The sequence below is a fragment of the Salvelinus sp. IW2-2015 genome, unplaced genomic scaffold, assembly GCF_002910315.2.
Source record: "Salvelinus sp. IW2-2015 unplaced genomic scaffold, ASM291031v2 Un_scaffold4428, whole genome shotgun sequence".
NCBI lineage: Eukaryota > Metazoa > Chordata > Actinopteri > Salmoniformes > Salmonidae > Salvelinus > Salvelinus sp. IW2-2015.
Genome location: NW_019945698.1, coordinates 7890 through 24051, shown reverse-complemented (window position 1 = coordinate 24051; position 16162 = coordinate 7890).

The following is a 16162-nucleotide window of genomic DNA, read 5'->3' as shown; positions in this document are numbered from 1 at the left end:
AGTAACCATTATGGGTCTAACAGGGGACAGGATATTAAGCTGGTCAGTACCCTTATGGTTTACAGGGGACAGATATTCACTAACTGGGTCAGGCTACCATTAATGGGTCGTAGCAGGGGTCAGAATATTACTTAACTGGGGTCAGGTAACCCATTATGGCCGCTAGCAGGGGTCAGATTTACTATACTGGTGCAGTACCGATTTTATGGGTCTTTAGCAAAGGGGTAGATATTAACTACTGGTCAAGTACCGCTGGGTTATCGGGTCTACAGGGGTCAGATATTACTACTAGCTGGTCAGTACCATTATGGTCTACAGGGGACAGATATTTACTACTGGTGTGTACATTCAGGTCTAGCAGGGGACAAGATATTACTACTGGTACAGTAACCTATTATGGGTCTATCATGGGGGTACAAGATATTACTACTAGGTCAGTACGCATTATGGTCTCTAGGGGACAGATATTACTATCTGTCAGTACCATTTATGGTTCCTAGATCAGCGGGATGCAAGATATTAACTAGCTAGTGTCATGGTACCGCAATTTATGGTCTACAGGGGACAGATATTAACCACACACAAGTGCGCAAGTACAATTATATGGTCTAACAGGGAACAGATGATTTACTGTCAAGTACATTATGGGCTACATGGGGTCAGATTTTTACTACTGGGTTCTAACGATACCATTATGGGTCTAGCAGGGGACAGATATTCCGACGCGGTCCAGTACCATTATGGTCTGACCAGGAGGACAGATATTACACCGGTTCAGTACCAAGTATATGGTAACCTAAGCAGGGGACAAGATCATTTACTACCTACTGCATGTCTGTACGCATTATGGTCTATCAGGGGACAAGTATTACTGACGGTTCAGTACCAATTTGATGGTCTACAGGGGAGCAAGACAGTACAGTCCTGGATTATCATCTGTAATTTTATAAAATCCGGCAGATTATTTTATATGACCGGCTGTTGGGTATTCCAACTAATCTCGGCGAATCACTCAAGAAGCCAAGTCTTTGCTGTGGTGCTTGGCCAGCTAGTCGGCGTTGGGGTAAGTGAATGGACGAGCCTAGACATTGTAATACAGTGTTTACTTTAACTGGCATCTCTATGCAACACAGCGTTTAATATTCACCGGCAAACTAAAAGGAAAGGTCTATTATATAATTTCCGATAATTTAAATGTAATTGAATGAATATGCTAGGAATACCTGGGTGATGGTACTGATGGTGAATGTGTACCAAATAATAAAGTCACCTCTGCTTTGATATACCGGAATATCATTGGTTTTAAGACCCTTGGTGATGATATCACTACGTTCTGGCTCGCGTCATGTGCTGTGTGGTGGTGTGTCTGTGTGTGGGTGATGTCTGTGTGTCTTGGTGTGGTCTGTTGTGTGTGTGTACTGTGTGTGTAGATGTGTGGGCTACAACTTGTTATGTTTATTGTGGCTCAATCTCGGAGCAAAGACATGAGTATAATTAAGTATTTCTAGTATTTTCTGTAAATTGTTATTTTTAGCCCTTTCGGTCGCATAATCAAGGAATGGACAAGCTAATGTTTTATTTTCTTTGCTGGCTGCTCTCCTCCCTCTATATAGGTATGGCAGGGACAGGGATGGGCTTTAAGAGTATGGATACTTATCTGTCATCCAATACACTTAAGTAGACAAGGTACCATTATGGTCTACAGGGGACAGATATTACTACTGGTCAGTACCATTATGGTCTACAGGGGACAGACATACAGTCTGGATTATCATCTGTATTTTAAAATCCCAGATTATTTTATGACCCTGTTGGTTTCCACTAATCTCCGATCTCAGAACCAAGTCTTGTGTGTGCTGGCCAGCTAGTCGGTTGGGGTAAGTGAATGGACGAGCTAACATTGTAATACAGTGTTTACTTTACTGGCCACCTCTATCAACACAGCTTTATATTCACGCAAACTAAAAGGAAAGGTCTATTATATATTTCCGATAATAAATGTAATTGAATGAATATGCTACAATACCTGTGATGGTACTGATGGTGAATGTTACCAATAATAAAGTCACCCTGCTTGATATACCAGGATATCATTGGTTTACCTTGTGATGATTCACACGTCCTGCTCGCTTCTGTGTGTGTGTGTGTGTCTGTGTGTGTGTGTCTGTGTGTCTGTGTCTGTCTGTGTGTGTGTGTCTGTGTGTGTGTGTGTGGGCTACAACTTTGTTATTTTATTGTGGCTCAACGATCAAAATGTATTTACGTACTTCTAGTATTTCTGTAAATGTTATTTTTAGCCCTTGGTCCATAATACAGGAATGCAAGCTAATGTTTTCTTTTCTTTGCTCTCCCTCTCTCTCCCTCCTCCCTCTCTATATATGCAGGACAGGATAGGGCTTAGAATGGACTGTAGATAGATTGTACTATAGATTAATTTGCCAACAGGTGCTGCTGCCCAGTTTGTTTTCTGATAGTAAACGTTAGCTGAAGACCTGCTGTTTTTCCGATGTAGAAATTCAACATATTGTACGATATTTTTAATCTACAGTGCATTCGGAAAGTATTCATACCCCTTCCCCTTTTACACATTTTGTTACGTTACAGCCTCATTCTAAAATCTATTAAATTAAATCAACTACAATGACAAAGCGAAAGTTTTTTTAATTTAATTTTGCCAAATTTATTCAAAATAAAAAAACAGACATACCTTATTTACATAAATCTTCTTAGGACTAGACGTTGCAACATTTATTTTTGGATCATGCAGTGTGCTGTCAGCTCTGTCCTCCCATGAACACCATTCTTGTTTAGTGTTTTATGTATCGTTAGACTCGTCAACAGAGATGCTAGCAGTTCAAGATGTCTGTAATCTTAGCTGACCATCTATGTCTGAACCTCTGATGAGCGTTTCTCGCTGTTCTGTGCGTAGTCATTCTTTGGCAGATATCTCACTCTAGGGAGAAGTCGCAACAGTGCTGCTGAACTGTCTCCATTATAACAATTTGTGTAGCGCGTGCTGAGTGAACATCAAGGCCTTGTAGAGATACTTTTGTACCCTTTCCAGCTTTTAGTGCAAAGTCAACTCAATTCTGCAATCTTAGGATCTTCTGAGATCTTCTTGTTTGAGCATGCTTCACATCCAGCAATTGCTTATCTTTTGACTAGAAAACTTCATATTTTGTGATTTTTTTTTAGAGGGGCAAGGCAGCTCTAACCAACATCTCCAATCGTCCATTGATTGACTCCAGGTTAGCTGACTCCTGATTCCAATTAGCTTTTGAGAAGTGCTTTAGCTAGTGGTTTCACATACTTTTTCCAACTCTCGTGTGAAAGTTTAAGTGAGTATTTCAACATAGACAGAAAATTACAATAATTTGTGTGTTATTAGGTTAAGCACACTGTATTTGTCTATTGTTGTGATGAAGATCAGATCAAATTGATGACCAATTTATGCAGAAATCCAGTAATTCCAAGGGTTCACATACTTTTCTTTGCCACTGTGTGGTAAATGTGATTTATTTATTTATACATTTGCAAAAATTTCAAAAAAATTGTTGTCGTTGCGATTAGTGTGGATATGGTTATAGATGCATGAGGGGAAAAACTGGGAACAACATGGTGAGGTATTAGCACCCCCTGTGGTTCTCTATGATATTACAGCTCAGAGGACAGACAGGACAACATGGTGAGGTATGTACACCTGTTCTCTATTATTACGCTAGGAGCACAGGAACAACATTGAGTGGATTAGCACCCCTGGGTTCTCTATGATATTACAGCTCCAGGGGACAGACAGGAAACAACATGGTGAAGTATAGCACCCCGTGGTTCTCTATATTGTTACAGCAGAGGACAGACAGGAACAACATGGTGAGGTATTAGCACCCCTGTGGTTTCTCTATTGATATTACAGCTTCCAGAGGACAGACAGAACAACATGGTGAGGTGTGATGCTACCGTCGTGATGTTGTCTATGTATATTACAGCTACAGAGGGCTAGACAGGAACAACTGGTGAGGTATTAGCACCCCCTGTGGTAGCTCTATTGATATATCACTACAGATGGACAGGACAAGAACAACATGTGAGTATTAGCACCCCTGTGGTTCTCTAATAGTTGATTACAGCTGCCAGAGCGGCAGGACAGGAACCAGACATGGGAGGTTTTTAGCACCCCCGGTGGTGTCTCTATGATATTACAGCTCCAGAGGACAGACAGGAACAACATGGTGAGGTTTTAGCGCCCCCTGTGGTTCTCTATGATATTACAGCTACTTCCCGAATGCATGTCATCACATGATGACATCAATATTTTAAGTATGATCCTTCGATGTTAATGCCTGAAGTTAAGGTTAGTGTTTACATGCTGACTACACCAGGATGTGGATTCATCCACACCAGACGCGATCAGGACATGCAATTTGAAATATCAAAAATAACTCTGAACCAACTATATTAATTTGGGAACAGTCTCTCTCTATCTCTCTCTCTCTCGCTCTCTGTCTCGTCTGTCTTTCTCTCTGTCTCTCTGTCAATTCAATTTAAGGGCTTTATTGACATGGGAAACATATGTTTACATTACCAAAGCAAGTGAAATAGATAAACAAAAGTGAAATAAACAATACAAAATTAACAGTAAACATTACACAAACGTTACAAAAGAATAAAGACATTTCAAATGTCATATATATATACAGTGTTGTACTGATGTGCAGATAGCTAAAGTATAAAAGGGAAAATAAACAAATATGGGTTGTATTTACAATGGTGTTTGTTCTTCACTGGTTGACCTTTTCTTGTGGCAACATGTCACAAATCTTGCTGCTGTGATGGCACACTGTGGTATTTCACCCAGTAGATATGGGAGTTTATCAAAATCGGGTTTGTTTTTGAATTCTTTGGGGATCTGTGTAATCTGAGGGAAATATGTCTCTCTAATATGGTCATACATTGGGCAGGAGGTTAGGAAGTGCAGCTCAGTTTCCACCTCGTTTTGTGGGCAGTGTGCACATAGCCTGTCTTCTCTTGAGARCCAGGTCTGCCTACGGCGGCCTTTCTCAATAGCAAGGCTATGCTCACTGAGTCTGTACATAGTCAAAGCTTTCCTTAACTTTGGGTCAGTCATAGTGGTCAGGTATTCTGCCACTGTGTACTCTCAGTTTAGGGCCAAATAGCATTCTAGTTTGCTCTGTTTTTTTGTAAATTCTTTCCAATGTGTCAAGTAATTTATTTATTTATTTCTCATGATTTGGTTGGGTCTAATTGTGTTCCTGCTAAATGGATATATAATTTCAGAGCTGGCTGTTCTGTTGACACAAGCTACCACAACAAGGTTATTCTTCACAAGGTATACAGGATCTGACGGAGAGCAGAATTGAACACCAGGATCAACTGTTGGGTCTGTTTGTGTTTGTGAACAGAGCCCCAGRACCAGCTTGCTTAGGGGACTCTTCTCCAGGTGCATCTCTCTGTAGGTGATGACTTTGTTATGGAAGGTTTGTGAATTGCTTCCTTTTAGGTGGTTGTAGAATTCAACGTGCTCTTTTCTGGATTTTGATAATTAGCAGGTGTCGGCCTAATTCTGCTCTGCATGCATTATTTGTTGTTTTACATTGTACATGGAGGATATTCTGCATGAAGACTCTCAATTTGGTGTTTGTACCAAAGCGTCTCAATCCAGTTTTTCATTTTTAATCAATTTTCAAACATTTCTAAAAACATGTTTTCACTTTGTCATTATGGGGTATTGTGATGTCATTATGGGGTATTATTGTGTGTAGATTGATGAGGAAAAATATTCATCTGAACCCATTTTAAAATAAGGCTGTAATGTAAAAACAAATGTGGAAAAAGTCAAGCCACTGTATATGTTGAAGAGGGTGGGGCTTAAGCTGCATCCCTGACTCACCCCCCGGCCCTGTCTCACCCCACGGCCCTGTCTCCCCCCACGGCCCTGTCTCACCCCCCGGCCCCGTGGAAAGAAATGTGTGTTTTTTGCCAATTTTAACCGCACAAATGTTGTTTGTGTACATGGATTTCATACTGTCCTATGTTTTTCCCCCAACACCAACCTTATGCCAAATTGAGTCAAAGGCTTTTTTTTTTTTAAATCAACAAAGCACGATTAGACTTTGCCTTTGTTTTGTTTTTTTGTCAGTTAGGGTACGCATGGTGAATACGTGGTCTGTGGACAGTAATTAGGTAAAAAGCCTATTTGACATTTGCTCAGTACATTGTTATCACTGAGGAAATTAACTAGTCTGCTGTTAATGATAGTAGTGCTGTTAATTTCCGTAGCGTATTTCTGACGTGCTGTTCCTTCTTTTTCCGTAGTGTATTTCTGTATTGTTTTAGTGATTCACCATAGTGAAGGCGTAGGCTCAGGTTTTCTGGGTCTCTATGTTTTTGGTTGGACAGGTTTCTCAGATTTTTGCATTCTTCACCAAACCACTTGTCATTGTTGTTCATTTTCTTAGGTTTTCTGTTTGACATTTTTATATTTGATAGGGAAGCTGAGAGGTCAAATATACTGTTTAGGTTTTCTACTGCCAAGTTTACAACTTCACTATTACAGTGARAGATTCTGTTCAGGAAATTGTCTAAAAGGGATTGAATTTGTTGTTGCCTAATAGTTTTTTGGTAGATTTCCACACTACTTTCCTTCCATCTATAGCATTTCTAAATATTATTCAGTTCCTTTGGCTTTGATGCCTCATGATTGAGCAAAGCTCTGTTCAGGTAGACTGATTTTGCTGTGATCTGATAGGGGTGTCAGTGGACTGACTGTGAATGCTCTGAGAGGCTCTGGGTTGAGGTCAGTGAAAAGGTAGTCTACAGTACCAAGAGATGAGCTATAGGTGAACCTACTATAGGAGTCTCCTCGAAGCCTACCATTGACTGTGTACATACCCAGCGTCCGACAGAGCTGTAGGAGTTGTGACCCGTTTTTGTTGGTTATGTTGTCGTAGTTGTGTCTTGGGGGCATATGGGGRAGGGAATCTGTCACCTACAGGCAGGTGTTTGACCCCTGTGTGCTGAGGGTGTCAGGTTCTTGTCCAGTTCTGGCATTTAGGTCGCCACAGACTAGTACATGTCCCTGGAAATGGTTGATTTCCCCCTCCAGGATGGAGAAGCTGTCTTCATTAAAGTATGAGGATTCTAGTGGGGGATATAGGTAGCACACAGGAGGACATTTATSTCTGTTGAGATCATTTCCTTATTAATTTCTAGCCAGATGTAAAATGTTCCTGTTTTAATTAATTTAATAGTGGGTTAGGTCTGCTCTATACCAAATTAGCATGCCCCCTGAGTCTCTTCCCTKTTTCACACCTGGTAGTTTGGTGGATGGTACTACCAGCTCTCTGTAACCTAGAGGGCAACCAGTGGGTCCGTCTCCTTTATACCATGTTTCTTGTAGGATGACAATGTCTGTATTTCCAATTTCTTTGATGTAGTCTGGGTTCCTGCTCTTTAGGCCAAAGACAGATGACCTCAGACCTTGTATATTCCAGGATGAGAAAGTAAAAGCTTTGTGTTCCATAGTGTCTAGTGTTGTTTTTGTGTGGTTTAGTCCCGGACCATCACAGTAGGTGTGAGCAGAGCATATTGACCATCTGATACATACCTCTTAGGTCGCAGGATGGGGCTTGGGGGGGTGTAATAGCGGGGGTTGAGCCTGTTGCTCTGCTCACAGCCTGGACATATGTCCTGCTGTCATGTTGAGGTCCTTGCCTTTGGGGCGGGGGGCATGGGGTGGGCAGAAGGGGCATAGGTCTGACATGGGGTGGGCTATATAGGGCGTGGGTTGCTTGGGGTGGTCTCAGCTGGTTGGGGTGTGGCTGGTGATGCTGTGGTCTGTGCGGGGTGTCCGTTGCTCTGTTGGTCTGTGCGGGGTGTCCGTTGCTCTGTTGGTCTGTGCGGGGTGTCCGTTGCTCTGTTGGTCTGTGCGGGGTGTCCGTTGCTCTGTTGCTCCTGTGTGTGGTGCTAGGGCTACGGTTGAGGGTGACGTCCTTCAGGGTCCTGGCAAAAGTTTAGATTGCTGCCTTGGAGTCGTGGGCCAGATATACATTAGGTTTTGAGGCACAGTCCCGGGAAATGTTTGCATTCACCCATTGTATGGTGGCAGGGTGAAAGTATTTTCGTGGTAGCAGGGTGGAGATAACCACTTGTGCGTTGGGGAAAGTGGAAGAAGCTTTTTCAATCACTCCCTTGAGTGCTGTGGCCACCCTTGCCTGCTGGGCCCTCAGGTYGTTTGTKCCCGTGTGAATTATGATGCGGCTGGGGGACCCTAGTCTGTCCTCTCCCCCTCTCTCTCTGATGTTGCTATACCATTCTGGTCTATTTGGACATGATCTCTATTGAAGTCAATGTGTCAGTCAGTGTGACTTCTTCGATGGGTGGTCGAGGAGAGGGTCAATTTGTTAGTAGGACAGAAGATTGTCCACCCCTCCTCGATCGCCTCTTTCCGCTGAGGAAGCACGAGAGTATCCYACCTGAGTACTTTACAGAATAATTCATTTTTGCCCCGTTTGAAATCAGCTGTTGTATTGTCAAAGGAGAAAAACAGGCACCTGTTTAAAAACAATATGCTACTTATCATTTTATATAGAAAATGTCTAGCACCACTGGCTAAATATCTTTTAATACTTTTTTGTGCTGTGACTGGCGCCCTCTAGCTGTGAAATGAAGCAACAGCAGAGGGCCTAATTTGCTGTAAGCCTAATAACCAGGATCTTGATTGGACCTGTTCGTTTACTTATATCGTGTCTCCTGGATATTTAAATGGATTGTAGAGGAGTTTACTGCGCTCTCTCTCTCTCTGTCGCTCTCTCTCTCTGTCTCTCTAATCTGGTGGGATTAACGTGCGGTCGAGTATCGGGCATGTTCAAGGGAGAGAAGAAAGACACTGGTGACAGAAGAGAGACAGATCATTGAAGGAGACAGAGAGAGAGAGAGACGGTGTTGAGTCGAACGTCCAGAAAACAGGAGAATAAAACGAGCTGAGGATCTACCTGAACAAGGTGCTCCATATTGAAAAGGCACCTGTCATYTTTGGTAAGCTTTAATGTCGTCAAAGTCTTGTTAACTGCTATGACAACGGAACAAATGAATGAATACAAAAGGGCTAGTGTGAATCCTGCTATTGACTTGACTTTTAAAATTCATTTTATTTTAGATGTCTTTGTTGTTTTTGTACATTTGATTTATGTGTCAAAGCCACACAAAAAAAGGGAGAGAGAGAGGGGGATGAAGGGTTACGCTAGATAAGCCAGGAGTAAGCCTCTTTCAGGCCACTTCTAGCCTCATGGATCATTCAGTCAGTTCTATCTGAAGTATTTAATATTCCGTGTTTGACTGATGCCCCCCCCCCCCCGACTACAGCATCTATGTTCACCTAGCTACTGCTAGGTGAACAACTACTATAGTTGGACCAATGAGGTTTCTGCATTATGAGTCATTTACATGACCCTACACCATTCTATGGMAGCCATGGCAACGCCACCATTAACAAATAATGTCATGTGACTGAACATCTAGAATTGGAACACTACTCTACATTCTAAAAGATGTCCCAGCTCTATAAAACACTCTGCTAGGGTTSTCCAGACGGTGATCTTGTTTGTACACAGGTTAGAGGGCGTGACCTGGTTGTCTGTGTCTCTGTCTGCGTCACCATACTCACACACACACTGTCGATTAAATGCTGTGAGCCCTAGATAGGTATCATCCCTCAGCTCACATATGTGTTTGTGTTTAAAGCTCTTTAAATGTGGGACACACACACACACACTATGGGGCCGGTCAGGCCTGCACCTGGTTGTTATGCCAGGGGCTTGCTGGGGAGAGACAAGCCCCTGTAAGCTTCAGATGCCAGGCTAAGCTCTGGACGTATGGGGTCCAGTAACCAGATTCACAAAACCTTAAGAACAAAATGTCTTAACTGCCCACACACATTTWACTATAGATTTATGAAGTTAAGCTAAGTTGATATTCTTCATGAAGTTTTTGGAAATGTTMTTAACTTTTTGCTTAAGGAGAAACATAAGCAATTAAAGTAAAGAAGAAATATGATTCTTGAAAATAAAGTTGTTTGATTTCATCTTGGAAATGTTTATTTATTCCAAGATGGTTAAAGCCTCATGTTGAACTCAGGGCGTTGAGAAAATACGCTCATAAAAGCCATTTATCATGTTTAATTCACTCACAAACTTAACCTGAAAGTTTCAGTATTGATTCTTTTAAACCCAAGAACATGTTTTAGAACAGTAATCTCGGTAATAAATATGCTAACGCAATTGACATTGCTAGCTACATAGCTAGCTAGATCGGTTGCCTAGCAGCAATATTCTTACGTACATAGATAGTTAAGAAGTTTCTAAGAAGATATGAGCGTTTAAGAAAATGATATCTTAAGATGTTGAGGAATTGCACATAGTTCCTATCTTAAGAAGCTTCTTAAGTTTTTGCATAAGAAGTGTTTTGTGAATCTGTTTCCAGTGTGTGTGTGTCCAGTGTTTAGAGAGTTACACAGACGGACATGTCGAGCTACCACTGCTGTAGATGTGAAGCTTTTTTTTCTCTTTACCTTTATCCTATCTGGGGACTTTCTCTCTCTCCACCTGTGTAGTCCAACCATCACCACCATAACCAAGGTCAAAGCGAGGACTAGTCTCTAAATGCCTCTCCTCCCTCTCCACCTATATAGACCACCCATCACCATGTCAAAGGACCAGTCTCTAAATGCTTCCCCTCTCTCTCCACCTATATAAAACCACCCATCACCATGTCAAAGGACCAGTCTCTAAATCTCTCTCCACCTATATAGACCACCCATCACCATGTCAAAGGACTAGTCTCTAAATGCTTCCCCTCTCTCTCCACCTATATAGACCACCCATCACCATGTCAAAGGACTAGTCTCTAAATGCTTCCCCTCCTCTCTCTCCACCTATATAGACCACCCATCACCATGTCAAAGGACTAGTCTCTAAATGCCTTTCCTCTCCTCCTCTCTCCACATCCCTCCGTCTCTCTTCAGACCATGTCTAAGGACCAGTGTGAATCCGTAGCAGTGAGCATCGAGTCCCTTTTAACCGACGCAGTTAAGATGCAGTCCCCAGTGTCGGGAGCGTAGTGAGCAGCTAGCCGTTGCCGCCGCCGCACTGAGGAGGAGTCGGCGTGCTTGAGAGAACAGGTGAGGTGTGGATTGATTTGTGGATGGATCGATATTTATATATGTAGACAGATAAGTGATTGATTGATTGATTTAACAGAAATGTCAAGCACACCCAGCTGGATATGGCCCCGGATGAGAAGACAGTTAGAAGAACTGCTGAGATACCAAGGCTCAGAGGAGGCCAGTGATAGAATGCACCGGAAACTCAGCAAGACACTCTGAATGGGGAAGAGAGGAAAAGGGGGAGAACCGGAGAGAGGAGAGAGGAAAGGGGGAGGAACGGGAGAGAGGAGAGAGAGAAGAAGAGAGGAAAAGGGGGAGGAACCGGAGAGAGAGAGAGAGAAGAGAGGAAAAGGGGAGGAAACCGGTAGAGAGAGAGGAAAAGGGGAGGACCGAGAGAGAGAGAGAGAGAGAAAAGGGGAGGAACCGAGGAGAGAGAGAAGGAGAGGGAAAAGGGGAGGACGGGAGAAGAGAAGAGAAAGTGAGATGATGAGCGCAGAATAGCGAGAAAGAGAGACTAGCGAATGAGTTTGGATGAAGAAAGCTTGCGCGTCTCATTCATGAACCGCGAGCAATAGCCAGTTTAAAATATTACATCGTAGTTCCTACGACTGTTCGTTAGCAATAGTTATAAGGTTATCTGCTCAATCTCGCTCTCAATCTACGATAGAACTTCGGGTCCTGTACGGCAGGACATGATACGATGAATGTTTCAAGATCGTAAGGATGGTTCGCCTCCATAGTAGGATGAAGTGGAAGCTAGACATCAGTCGGCCATTGGATCCAATTACCAGGTTGGATGGGTTGCGTGAGGGAGTGGTGTGGACCCGGTATCGATGTTCTATACACGTCAGTAACTCGCATGTTTCTATGACACTGGCGTTCGTTTACGGCAGAATTAATGGTATGCCTAGCAGAATTGGCAGATTACAGCTTAACTAATAACTTTGTTATTACAACGTACAGTTACTCCTGTTCGCGAAACCGTATTAATATAGACTATACTCATCAGCATACACCTACATTAGACATTCTATTATCATTACTATGTATGATTACCACTCGTAAACTCTGATAAAGGGCTGTGTGATTAAATATGATAGTGTCCGCCCTTGCGAGCTGGCCTATTAGCTGCCTCCATCGCGTTTCCAATATCCTAATTACTTGATGGTTTGGTTAGGGATGCTCTGATGTGCAGGTGGGTCCAGTCAGTAATTTTCCACGCTCGACTATGAGCACCACACTTTCTCGTAATGGACTCTCGCACAATGGTGTGCACCGAGGTGAACATTGTCAGCCTGAAACCGGAAGAGTGTGTTCCAACTCGTTAGCCACAAAGTTTCGAGCCATACTTCTGAACATGTACGTAGCATAGAGCCTGTTCCCTCAGTTTGCAACTAAGGGGCGAACCTGAAAACAATGCCCCGACAATCTGCCTCAAAAGCTTTAAGTAGAGATGATGCATGACATCGTTAGTGCTCGCGGATCTGAAACGCTAGACTTCATACGTAGACTCCTCCCTCAACTGTGAAGCGTGTACCACTCCGAGTCAACGTGTTCTCACTGCTCCAGGCCTAATCGTACTTCATTCCCCGCTTGCCATGAGCATGGTGATCTTAGGCTTGGCGGCGCTGGGACCTTAGTCGCAAATTTCCTGCCCGTTAGAGGAGGTTTGCTACTTAGTGATGGCACAGAGGGGTTGCGGAGGGGAGACGGTCCTCCATAAATAAATTGGCTCTTACAGGATTAACAATGGACATGAGAATTATAGAACACTTCGAAGACGTGGCTTGTGCCATGTGTAATTGATACCGCTGTCTCATGTCTGACTCTCCGATTATTCGGTGAGCACCTCCTTCCCTTCAGCAGCCGCCATGTTTGCAGACACGGTGAGGACAGAGCGATTTTTACGCGCTTCTGCACTCAGCTCCATATGGGTCCCGTCTATGGGAGCTTGTTGGCCTTCCACTTCACAATAACAGGGCAGAAATTTGACAAACTGACTTGTTGGAAAGGTGGCATCCTATGACAGTGCCACGTTGAAAGTCACTGAGATCTTCATTAAGGCCATTCTACTGCCGATGTTTGTCTATGGAGATTGCATGGCTGTGTGCTCGATTTTACACCCGTCGGCAACAGGTGTGCTGAAATAGCTGACCACTCATTGAAGGGGTGTCCACATACCGCTGTATATATCGAACCTCATCTCACATCCTAACCAATAATTTTCTGCTTTAAGACCAGTTCTCACACTAGCTTTATAACACACACTACCGTTCAAAAGTTGAGTCACTTAGAAATGTCCTTGTTTTTGAAATACATTTTCCCCCCATTAAAATAACATCAAATTGATCAGAAATACAGTGTAGACATTATGTTGTAAATGACTATTGTTGCTGGAAACGGCTGATTTTTAATGGAATATCTACAGAGGCGTACAGAGGCCCATTTATCAGCAACCATCACTCCTGTGTCCAATGCACGTTGTGTTAGCTAATCCAAGTTTATCATTTATAAGGCGAATTGATCATTAGAAAACCCTTTGCATTTTTTGTAGCACAGCTGAAAACTGTTGTCCTGATTAAAGAAGCAATAAAACTGTCCTTCTTTAGACTAGCTGAGTATCTGGAGCATCAGCATTTGTGGGTTCGATTACAGGCTCAAAATGTCCAGAAACAAAGAACTTTCTCTGAACTCGTCAGCTGTTCTTGTTCTGAGAAATGAGGGCTAATCCTGCGAGAAATTGCCAAGAAACTGAAGATCTCGTACAACGCTGAGTACTACACCTTTTACAGAACAGCGCGAACTGGCTCTAACCAGAATAGAAAGTGGCGTTTCTTTCAAAAACAAGCACATTCCAAACTTTTGAACAGTAGTGCGTGCGCGTATATACACACACACACACACACACACACACACACACAGAAAAAGGCTAATGCCACATTTGACATACTTTTATACAGTCTGGAGTCATGTTCATTTAGTTTTAGGGAGCAGAACCTACAGTAGCTTAGCGTTGTAAAGAAACAGCCTGGGAGAGCATGTAAATATCTGTCTGGCCTACAGTAGCTCAGCGATGTAAAGAAACAGCCTGGGAGAGCATGTAAACATCTGTCTGGCCTACAGTAGCTTAGCATTGTAAAGAAACAGCCTGGGTGAGAGCATGTAAACATCTGTCTGACGTACAGTAGCTTAGCGATGTAAAGAAACAGCCTGGCAGAGCATGTAAACATCTGTCTGACGTACAGTAGCTTAGCGATGTAAAGAAACAGCCTGGCAGAGCATGTTAAACATCTGTCTGACCTACAGTAGCTTAGCGATGTAAAGAAACAGCATGTAAACATCTGTCTGGCCTACAGTAGCCTTTCCCTCATGTCGTAGAGAGAGATCAGTTAGTCAAACTGTCTGATGGAAACTACAATAAAAAAAGGGAAGGATATCTGACAAACCAATGCATCTTTATTGGTCAAGATGCTCTGCTCACACCTACTGTTATTGGTCGATAACTGTTTTAGAAACTTCTGTAAAAAAACATCAACAAAACCTCATTCAAATCAAAATACACATTTATGCTTTTTAAATTCATAAAAATAAAATAAAAAGTACAAATAATTGCAGGCAGAAAGGGAATGAAGTAACAAAATGGTTGCTAAGCTTCTGAGTAGCCAGGAAGGAATCTTAGTGTGTGTTTGCGTAGGACATGTGGACAATGCCGACTGACTTGGTTTGTCTGTGGTCCTGAGTGGACACACACAGAGATATTATCTGAGACAATTGGATGTCCCTGTTAGCCAGTCACACACCTCTCTCCCTAAATACAGGAAGAATGAAAGTATGCGGAGGAACCACAAGGAAATGTATAAGACTTAACAAAGGTAAATTAATTGTTCTCAGTAAAACAGTTTCAAAACAAGGTGAACCCCTACAGTGACACTATGTAATATACTGTATTCCAGTGTAGAACATCTCTGCTTCACTAGGCTGCAGTACTCAGAGTCCACATACACACCGAGCCCAGGAACAGTAGAAGAAGAACGACTGTGAGAAACCTACACAGCCTCTCTCTCACACACACACACACACAGTAAGGTTCATTCATTCTCTTGCAGGTCAGACAGTGAGGAGTGATAGATATGTGTGTTTGTTGTGAGCGTCAACAGTCGTACAGCGAGACGGTTATGAGTCACTGCTGCTGGGCCTGGCCTGGGAAAAGAAGACGTTCGGTCTCAGAGGGCGTCATCCTTCTGGAATCTGACCCTGACCTTCTGGATCACCACCAGTACGCCAATCAGAATCCAGAAAAGAAGTTCACCCACACTGCTGTCTGGAGAGAGGAAGGTGGGAGAGAGAGAGAGAAAGAGGAGAGAAGCGGAAAGAGGGAGGAGTAGAAAGAGGGAGAGTAGAGCAAAATAATAGTCTCTGTTAATGAATCTGACGTTCATTACTTTCTGTTAATACTGACAGCCAACGTTCAGTGTAGAACTATCCTCTCGGATGAGAACCTCGCTCTCGTGCGTGACTCATGCGCCGTCCCTAGCTTTCGCTCGATATGTAGAATCTGTCGTTTTCGCTTTATACCTACTGTGGACGTCGCCGAAGGACCCATATTGTCATACTCGGTGCTCTCATGGCTAGCAATAGAACTCTGTGTTTGTTGTAGTGCTGACCGCAGAGCTGTTTGTGTTCCTTAGCAGTGTTCCTCGGGTTGTAGAACTGTTTGCGTCGCAACTGCGCTGGCCCTGATCTTTTCGGTTAGTAGTTTCTGTCAAGTTGAGTGAGTGACTGTAGAAAGAAGCTTGATGTGAGTGAGTTGTGGTAATTAAGTGTTACTGACCCAGCCGTAGTACAGCGTCAGTGTGGTGAACGTGTGTGAGTGAGTGGAGTGAGTGAGTTGAGTGATGTGAGTGCGTGAGTGAGTGAGTGAGAGTGCGTGCGTTGTTCAATACTACCCCAGATCCTGTATTAGTTCCAGTGTAGAACTTGCTC